The sequence below is a fragment of the Gekko japonicus genome, unplaced genomic scaffold (assembly GCF_001447785.1).
Source record: "Gekko japonicus isolate JY-2015 unplaced genomic scaffold, Gekko_japonicus_V1.1 scaffold1246, whole genome shotgun sequence".
NCBI lineage: Eukaryota > Metazoa > Chordata > Lepidosauria > Squamata > Gekkonidae > Gekko > Gekko japonicus.
The window spans coordinates 27,639-36,777 of NW_015163126.1; the positions used below are offsets into that span (position 1 = coordinate 27,639).

At 48.1% G+C, this 9,139-nt stretch overlaps 1 pseudogene; it reads left to right on the top strand.

Moving 5' to 3' along the window:
- Positions 1–9,139, top strand: part of LOC107106726 — a 34,218-nt pseudogene that overhangs the window by 22,893 nt on the left and 2,186 nt on the right.

Genomic DNA, 9,139 nt, shown 5'->3' on the forward strand with positions numbered 1-9,139 from the left:
GGGGTGGGCACATGCAACAAGCCCCACCCCTTGCTCTCAGCAGCCCTCAGTCAGAGCAAGAAGCAGCCAGGTAAGCTGCAGAGCCCCCCCCAGCCCCCGGTCCAAAACAGTCCAGTGGCACCTTTAAGACCAAGTTTTATTCAGGTACAAGCTCTCCCTCCTCTGCGAGGACAGATCTGCACATTCTCCCCCCCCCAATAGCTAGCAATCCAAAACAGTTCAGTGTGGCATATGCAAATAAGTTATGCCAGTGAGTTATGCTAATGAGCTCCTGCACCTCTTTTTCTACGAAATGACCCCTGAGTACAATAATATTATTATGGCTAGGGATGAGCACAAACTAGCTCATGAACAAAAGTTCAGGATGAATTTTAGTCAGTTTGTGATCCATGAACGGAAATTCACGGTAGGTCTAGCACCACGAACTTCCACAAACTTTTACGCCACTCGTTGGCAGTTTGTGAATGGCAGAAATCAGGGGGTTAAAGGGCTCCTTAAACTCCTGCTTTCTGCTCCCTGCTGCTCAGCTGTTTTTTTCCAGCAGGGGCTTAAAGGGACTCTGAGCCAAAAGAGCTTGGAAGGGGTGTAAATAGTTTGGAGTCGCTTTAAACCCCTGCTACAAAAAACAGCTGAGTGGTGGGGAGGAGAAAGTATGGGTGCTTGGAAAGGTTTTAAATGGCCCAGAGTCCCTTTAAACCCATGCTTTCTGCCCCCTGCTTCCCACGAACCATTCGCCTGGGAGCCTCATGGTTTGGTTTGTGGTTCAGTTTGTGGACCGGTGACCATTCCTCCACATTTCAAACATTGCTTGTCCAGGAGAAAATTAGATTAAGTTTATCACTAGAATTTTAATCTTGTATGTGGAGGGTAGGCTTTTTTTAAAAAAAGTATGGGAATCGTCAGAAGTTCAATTCCTCATCAACAATTGAAAATGGCATACTCCACGACTGCTGCATTGGGGTGCCAGCCTCCAGGTGGGGCCTGAGGACCCCCCAGAATTACAGTTCACCTCCAGACTACAGAGAACAGTTCCCATCGAGAAAATGGATGCTTTGGAGAGTGGACTAAACGGCATTGTTTCCCACCAAGGTCCCTGACCAGTTTGGTGTAGTGGTTAAGTGTGCGGAACCGGGTTTGATTCCCCACTCCTCCACTTGCACCTGCTGATGTGACCTTGGGTCAGTTACAAGCTCTGGCACAGCTGTTCCTGAAAGAGCTGTTTCTGTCTGAGCTCTCTCAGCCCCACCCACCTCACAGGGTGTCTGTTGTGGGGAGGGGAAGGGAAAGGAGATTGTAAGCCGCTCTGAGACTCCCTTGGGTAGTGAAGGGCGGGGTATAAATCCAATCTCCTCCTCTTCCTCTTCTTCTTCTTCCACTTGCACCTGCTGGATGACACACCTTTGGGGTAGTGAAGGGCGGGGTATAAATCCAATCTCTTCTTCTTCTTCTTTTTCTTCTGATCTCCCCAGGCTCCATTCCCAAATCTCCAGGAATTCCCAGCCTGGTTCTGGCAAACCTACCCTCCATCCTCTGCCAGTGGCTGGGGATATCTGGCAACTCTATAACACTGCCCAGGGCAGGGTTGCCAATATTCAGGTGGGGCCTGGAGATCTCCTGGAATTGCAACCAATGTTCCCTCTAAGCTGTGGAGTCTTGTGAGCAAAAATTCTACTTTGTGAGCCACTGGCATTCAAGTTGTGAGTGAGCCATTTGGCCGCTGCATAACTTAGTTTGCTCTGGAGCCCTCCTTCCTGAGCTAAGGCAAAAATCTGTGAGCTGGAGGCTAAAAAACTGTGAGCTGGCTCACACTCACTCAGCTTAGAGGGAACACTGATTGCAACTGATCTCCAGATGAAAGAGAGCTGTTCCCCTGGAGAGAACATCTGCTTTGGAGGATCGACTCTGTGGCTTTATAAGCTACTGAGGTCTCTCCCCTCCCCAAATCCTCAAACTCCATCCCCAAACCTCTAGAAATTTCCCAAACCCGGGTTTGGCAACTGTAACTCAGAGTGTGGTTTATAAGTGCGTGGTGCTGTCCTGAGAATGCTACGGAAGTTTGTAAGTAGGAAAAGAAGAGAAGAGAAGAAATTAGGTTTATACCCCACCCTTCACGGAGTCTCAGAGTGGCTTACAATCTCCTTTCCCTTCCTCTCTCCCAACAGACGCCCTGTGAGGCAGGTGGGGCTGAGAGAGCTCTGAGAGAACTGCTCTTGAGAGAACAGCTCTGAGAGAACTGTGGCTTGCCCAAGGTCACCCAACAGCTGCATGTGGAGGAGTGGGGAATCCAACCCAGTTCTCCCACATTAGTGCTCCTAACCACTACACCAGACTAGACTGGGCAAGAGATTTAAAGGGATCCATAAATATGATGCTGTAAGGTTGGTGAAGGAAAAGTGAAATATATCATTGTCTGGGAAGGGCATTATAAGAGTGTCAGACGTCTGCTGCAGTAGTTTCTTGGTACAGTGCTGCTTCTCTCAGCAAATGCTTCAAGGGAATCTGAGAGACCTCAAGAGAAATATAGTAGTTACCGCATAATACAGCAGCCCGTTGACTAAATGTTAGCATGTTCATTAGACCCACGAGGGCACAGCGCCAAGGGGTCTCTGCCCTCCCACGCAGCTTCATTGTCCACCTTTCCCCCCTTTTCATCTTTCATCTCCCCCCCTTTCGTTTCTGCAGGACGAACGCCAGCCGGTTTTCGAAAACAACCTGTACATGTACCTCTATTTCGTGATTTTTATCATCTGCGGGTCTTTCTTCACGATGAACCTTTTCGTCGGCGTCATTATCGACAATTTTAACCAGCAAAAGAAAAAGATAAGTATATGGAACGTTTCCTGGTTCCTTCTTCAACGAGAGAGCTTGAAGAGAACAGAGGGTACCTTCGATTGGCTAAGGGTGGTCCTTTGAGGAAAGAAGCGGCTTGCTTCTGAATTTCGGGCTGAGATTTTCGTTTGATGCCGGTCTTCTCTTTCGTGTACCGGTTGAAGCAAATGTAGCTGTTGTGGGAGTTCCATGGGTCTGCTGTAGTGGCTGCTCCAGGACGTTGGTCCTCAGAGGGCGTCTTAAGACACCTCAGGGAACGTATTGCAGCCCCTTTGGACCAGTGGACAACCCACGGACAAAACTCAGCCCTCTTTGGGGCTACCGCCGACTTTATTCCGGGTTAATAAAGCAGAGTCCTGGGACACCTTAAAGGCAACATTTTTTTTGCAGCACAAGCTATTCATGGACTGGAGTTTGGGGTGCCAGACTCCAGGGGGGACTTGGGGATCCCCCAAAATTACAGCTCATCTCCAGACTTCAGAGATCAGGTCCCCTGGAGAACATGGCTGCTTTGGAGGGTAAATTCTACCGCATTGTACCCCTCTGAAGTCCCTGTTCTCCTCATCCTCCATCCTCAATTCTTCAGGAGTGTCCCAGCCACCAGAGGGCAGCCCTACATCCCCCCATCATAAGAGCATCAGAGAAGCCAATGCTGGATCAGGCCAGTGGCCCATCCAGTCCAACACTCGGTGTCACACAGTGGCCAGAAATACCAGGTGCCATCAGGAGGTCCAGCAGTGGGGCCAGGACACTAGAAGCCCTCCCACTGTTGCCCCCCACCCCAAGCACCAAGAACACAGTGCATCACCTGCCCCAGCCTGTGAGTTCCTATCTATACCTTGTGGCTAAGAGCCACTGATGGACCTCTGCTCCATATGTTTATCCAGTTCCCGCTTGAAGCTGTCCATGCTTGTAGCTGCCACCACCACTTCCTGTGGCAGTGAGTTCCATCTGTTAATCGCTCTTTGGGTGAAGAAGTATTTCCTTTTATCCGTTCTAACCCGACCGCTCAGCAATTTCATGGAGTGCCCACGAGTTCTTGTATTGTGAGAAAGGGAGAAAAGGACTTCTTTCTCGACCTGCTCTATCCCATGCATAATCTTCTAAAGCTTGATATGTCACCCCTCAGCCGTCAGTTCTCCAAGCTAAAGAGCCCCAAGCGCTTTAACCTTTCTTCATAGGGAAAGTGTTCCAACCCTTTCATCATTATAGTTGCCCTTTTCTGCACTTTTCCCAATGCTATAATATCCTTTTTGAGGTGTGCTGACCAGAACTATACACAGTACTCCAAATGAGGTCACACCATCGATTTATATAGGGGCATTATGATACTGACTGTTTTGTTTTCAGTTCCCTTCCTAATAATCCCCAGCATAGTGTTGGCCTTTTTTTTATTGCAGTCACACACTGTCTCGACATTTTCATTGAGTTATCTACTACGACTCCAAGATCTCTCTCTTGGTTAGTCTCTGCCAGTTCAGACCCCATCAATGTGTTTATAGTTAGGATTTTTTGCTCCAATGTGCATCACTTTGCACTTGGCCACCTTGAACCCCATTTGCCATGTTGACGCCCACTCACCCATCCTTGACAGATCCCTTTGGAGTGCCTCACAATCCTCCCTGGTTTTCACCACCCTGAACAACTTCGTGTCATCCGCAAATTTAGCCACTTCACTGCTTACTCCCAACTCCAAATCATTAATAAACAAATTAAAAAGTATCGGACCCACTACTGAAAGAAAAAAAAGCATCGGACTGAGTACATCCCCCACCAGTGGCCAGGAGGCACCCGTCAACCCTAACTGTGGCCCACTTCTTTGGATGCTATGAGTAGATCCTGACTTTGCGTTCATTTTATGTATGTATGCAAGTTGCAACCGACTTATGACGACCCCAGCAGGGGGCTTTCAAGGCATCATTTTATGTAGAAATGTTTGGAAAGGTGACTCCAGTACCTAAAAGATCTGATATTTACAGGTCCAAAGGAAAGTAAATGGGATAAGAAAGCCAGGGTTTTAGGACTTTTGGGGTAATTAATAATTAATAATAATAATCGTTATGGCAATTTGTGTGGTACAGCCGGGAAACCCTAAGATTGCCTGGCAGTCAGAAGTTCTAGCTCTTTTAGCGTTCTGCACCACTAGGTGGTGGACTACACTTTGTTTTTTAAGGCAAGAAACATGTCGGAGGTGGTTTGCCATTTCCTGCCTCTGCATCACGACTCTGGTATTCCTTGGAGGTCACCCATCCCAATACTAGCCAGGGCCTATTTAAGTTTCCTCCAACAATATCCCTTGCATTTCTTCCTTGTACTTAGGTGGAGAAGACATTTTCATGACGGAGGAGCAGAAAAAATACTACAACGCCATGAAAAAACTGGGATCCAAGAAACCCCAAAAGCCCATCCCAAGACCCCTGGTGAGATACCACTCTAGGTTTATGATGGTGGCAGGGAGCAGCACTGCAAAACCCAATAAGCAGGGCTTTTTTGGTAGAAAAAGCCCAGCAGGAACTCATTAGCATATTAGGCCACACCCATGACAGCACAGCTCATTGGCATATTAGGCCACACCCCCATGTTACCAGAAGTGTGGTCATCCAGCCACACCCACCTTTTGCTTCTTATTCTGTTTACCTTGTTTGTTGTCAAAACCCAGGGCCTTTTTTTTTGTAGCAGGGACTCCTTTGCATGTTAGGCCACACCCCCCCTAATGTAGCCAATCCTAATGAGTGTCTGCTGTTGGGTGTGGCCTGTTATGCTAATGAGTTCCTGCTGGGCGTGGCCAACTCGGGAGCCAGCCGGACCTCCGTTCCCGTGCGTTCCTGCCCCAAAATAGCTCTGCCAATAAGCATTGGAGCTGTAGTTGACATGGACGTGGGCAAAAGTTGTGGCAAAGGCAATGAGAGGCAGCGTGGTGTGGTGGTTTCAGTGTCAGACTCGGAGGGAAGAGGCTACCGGGTCCAAGTCCTCCTGCAGCCGTGACACCTTCCCTCTCGTGAGCCTCCTATCGATACTCAATAACCGTAACGTTAGCATGTTCGCCTTGACACAAACCTGTCTAAAAGGGATTCTGGTTTCCGGTTCTTTTACATCGGGGGTCCCCAAATGTTCTGAGCCTGCGGGCACCTTTGGAATTCTGACACTGCGTGGTGGGTGCAGCCACCACAAAAATAGCTGCACGTATAATGGTTAAGGGGTTGCAGTACATAAGACCGAAAATAAACAAAAATACTGCAAAAACGTGTATATCTATTCAGAATCTTGTAAGCATCAATATACAAAAATACAAGTAAGAAGAGGTTCTCGCGAAACGGAAGATACTCCGGAGAATTTCGGCCATCACATGTAACAACATGAAAACATTATAAAGTGGTTATTTTGTATTTTTGTATATTGATGCTTACAAAATTTTGAATAGATATACACATTTTTGCAGTATTTTTGTTTATTTTTTACCACAAAAATGGCTGCCACAAAATGGCTGCTGCGGGAAGCGGAGCTTCCTACAAAACGGTCGCCTCCGCTTGCCTTCAGTTACACAGTGAAGGTCGTTGTGCTTTGGTGACAGCTGTTGACAAAGCGATGTTTTGAAACATCTGCACAGCCAATCAGAAGCCTTGTTGGACCAAACCCCCACCTAGCCCCACCCACTTTCTAAAAGCACTTTGGGGGTGCCAGAAAAAGGGTTGGCCGGCACTCTGGCACTCCTGGGCGCCATGTTGGTTGCTTTCTGTCCTTGACTTTTTAATTCTGTGTTCTGTATGGTTCTGATAAATAATCTGAAGAAAGCCAGTGTGGCGCAACATTTAGCATTGTCAGAAGAGGATCGGGAAAGCCGGAGGTCAGATCACCAGTCCGCATTGATGCTCAATGCCCAGGAGTTTGAGGATAAAATGGGAAGGGAGAACTCCACGTACCAACCTGACTCTCTTGGAGGAAGCGGGGAGGGTAATACGTAACTTACTGACTCTAGGGCAGTGATGGCGAACCTTTTAGAGACCATGTGCCCAAACTGCGACCCAAAACCCACTTATTTATCGCGGCAATTTAACCTGAAGACTGAGGTTTTACTTTAGAAAAAACAACTCATACATTCACTTCAGATGATCCAAACAAAGTAAGGAAAGCAATCCCAAATGCTTTCATTTACTTAAAATTATTTGGCAGAGAATTCGACACTTTAATGATGGTCTGGGCCTGGCTGGGGCGATGGCACGCGTGCCCACAGAGAGGGCTCTGAGTGCCACCTCTGGCACTCGTGCCATAGGTTCGCCACCACTGCTCTAGTTCTTTTTTTGGGGGGTGGGGGAACTCATCGCACGCGGAGGCTTAAGACCTTTCAGACCAGGCCTGTGCACTGATAAACACCCTTAATACCCATAAAGTCTTAGTAAACCAGCTCCAAGAGTGGTTTAGGCAGGCAGATGATCTCTACAAAGGCCCCCACAGTGGAGTCAATACAAAGATTCCAGGGTATCCTAAGGATGTCACACGAGTGGAAATTGGGAAGGGGCCGTGGCTCAGCGGTAGAGCATGTCCCTGGCATGCAGAAGGTCTCCGGTTCAATCCCTGCCACTTCCTATTTAGAGGGCTAGGTAGCAGGTGATGTGAAAGACCTCCACCCGAGACTCTGGAGAGCCACTGGTGGTCCGAGTTGGCAATACTTACTCCAAAGGGCCGAGGGTCTGATTCAGTAGAAGGCAGCGTTGTGTAACCAGAGTTAAAGAGATCTTGGTTGATACCGCACAGGGGTAAGTTGTAACTAACTCTACATTTACCTCCGGAGGGCGGGGTAAAAATCTAATAAATAAACAAACAAACACATCAGCTACTGGACAACTGTTCTCCTCACCCCCCCAGAACAAATACCAAGGGTTCCTTTTCGACATTGTCACTCGCCAAGCTTTCGATGTCGCCATTATGATCCTCATCTGCCTCAACATGGTCACCATGATGGTGGAGACGGACGACCAGTCCCCGAAGAAGACGTACGTCCTGAACAAAATCAACATCCTCTTCATTACCATCTTCACGGCGGAGTGTGTCATGAAGATGATCGCGCTGAGATATTACTTCTTCACCAACGGATGGAATATTTTCGATCTGGTGGTGGTGATCATGTCTATTGTCGGTAAGTTGGAAGAACGGAGCGGCCAGTTTGGTGCGGTGGTTTGGAGCACGGACTCTAATCTGGGAGAACCCACTCCTCTACATGCAGCTGCTGGTGTGACCTTGGATCAGTCATAAGTTCTCTCGGAGCTGTTCTCTCAAGGGCAGTTCTCGAGAGAGCTCCCTCAGCCCCACCTACCTCACAGGGTGTCTGTTGTGGGGAAGGGGAAGGGAAAGGAGACTGAAAGCCACTCTGAGACTCCTTTGGGTAGTGAAGGGCGGGGTATAAATCCAATTTCTTCCTCTCTTCTTCTTCTTCTTCTTCCTCCCATTTACTGTACCTGGTTCTCAGTGAGCCAGTCAAAGTTAAGTATTTTAAACAGGGCTAGTTCCAGGTTTTGAACGGCATCGGGCATAGCATTCCCAGGCTCCCCCCAGCCAAATATGTCCTCATTCCCTCCCATCCACTTACGTGACTCGAACATACCTGTGTGTTCTTCCTCTGCCCACCTGTGAGCTTTCCCACTGCCCATGCTCAGCTCTGCCCTGAGGCTACGGTTGCCAACTCCAGGTTGGGAAATTCCCGAAGACTTAAGGAGCTCAGCAGAGTATAAAAGAAATCCGACTTTACACAGAGAGTGATGAAGATATGGAATTCACTACCAAAGGGGGTAGTGATGGCTACATGAATCAACATCTTTAAAGGTGGGATTAGATAGTCTAGATAGATTCATGGAGGGTAAGTCTCTCAGTGGCTACTAGACATGGTAAGTGAAAGGAAATTCCTTGTTCAGAGGCAGTAATCCTCTGAATCCCAGAGCCAGGAGGCAACATCAGGGGAAGGCCTCAGTCTCTGTGCCCTGTTGTTGGCCCTACAGAGGAACCGGTTGTCCACTGTGTGAGACAGGAGGCTGGACTGTCAAAACGGCAAGACATTCTGGAGATCACCGTCAATATATATTTTTCTATGATTATGTATATTATTTGTGTTCACTTTTCGATTATTCTTTAAAGACATATATTAAGCATCACTTTCTCACAGTTTTTCTTGTTCTCCGTATGGCCACTGTGTGAGACAGGATGCTGGACTAGATGGACCCCTGGTCTGATCCAGCAGGGCTCTTCTGATGTTCTTATCAGGGGAAGGCCTCGGCCTCTCTGCCCTGTTGTTGGCCCTCCAGAGAAACTGGTTGGCCAC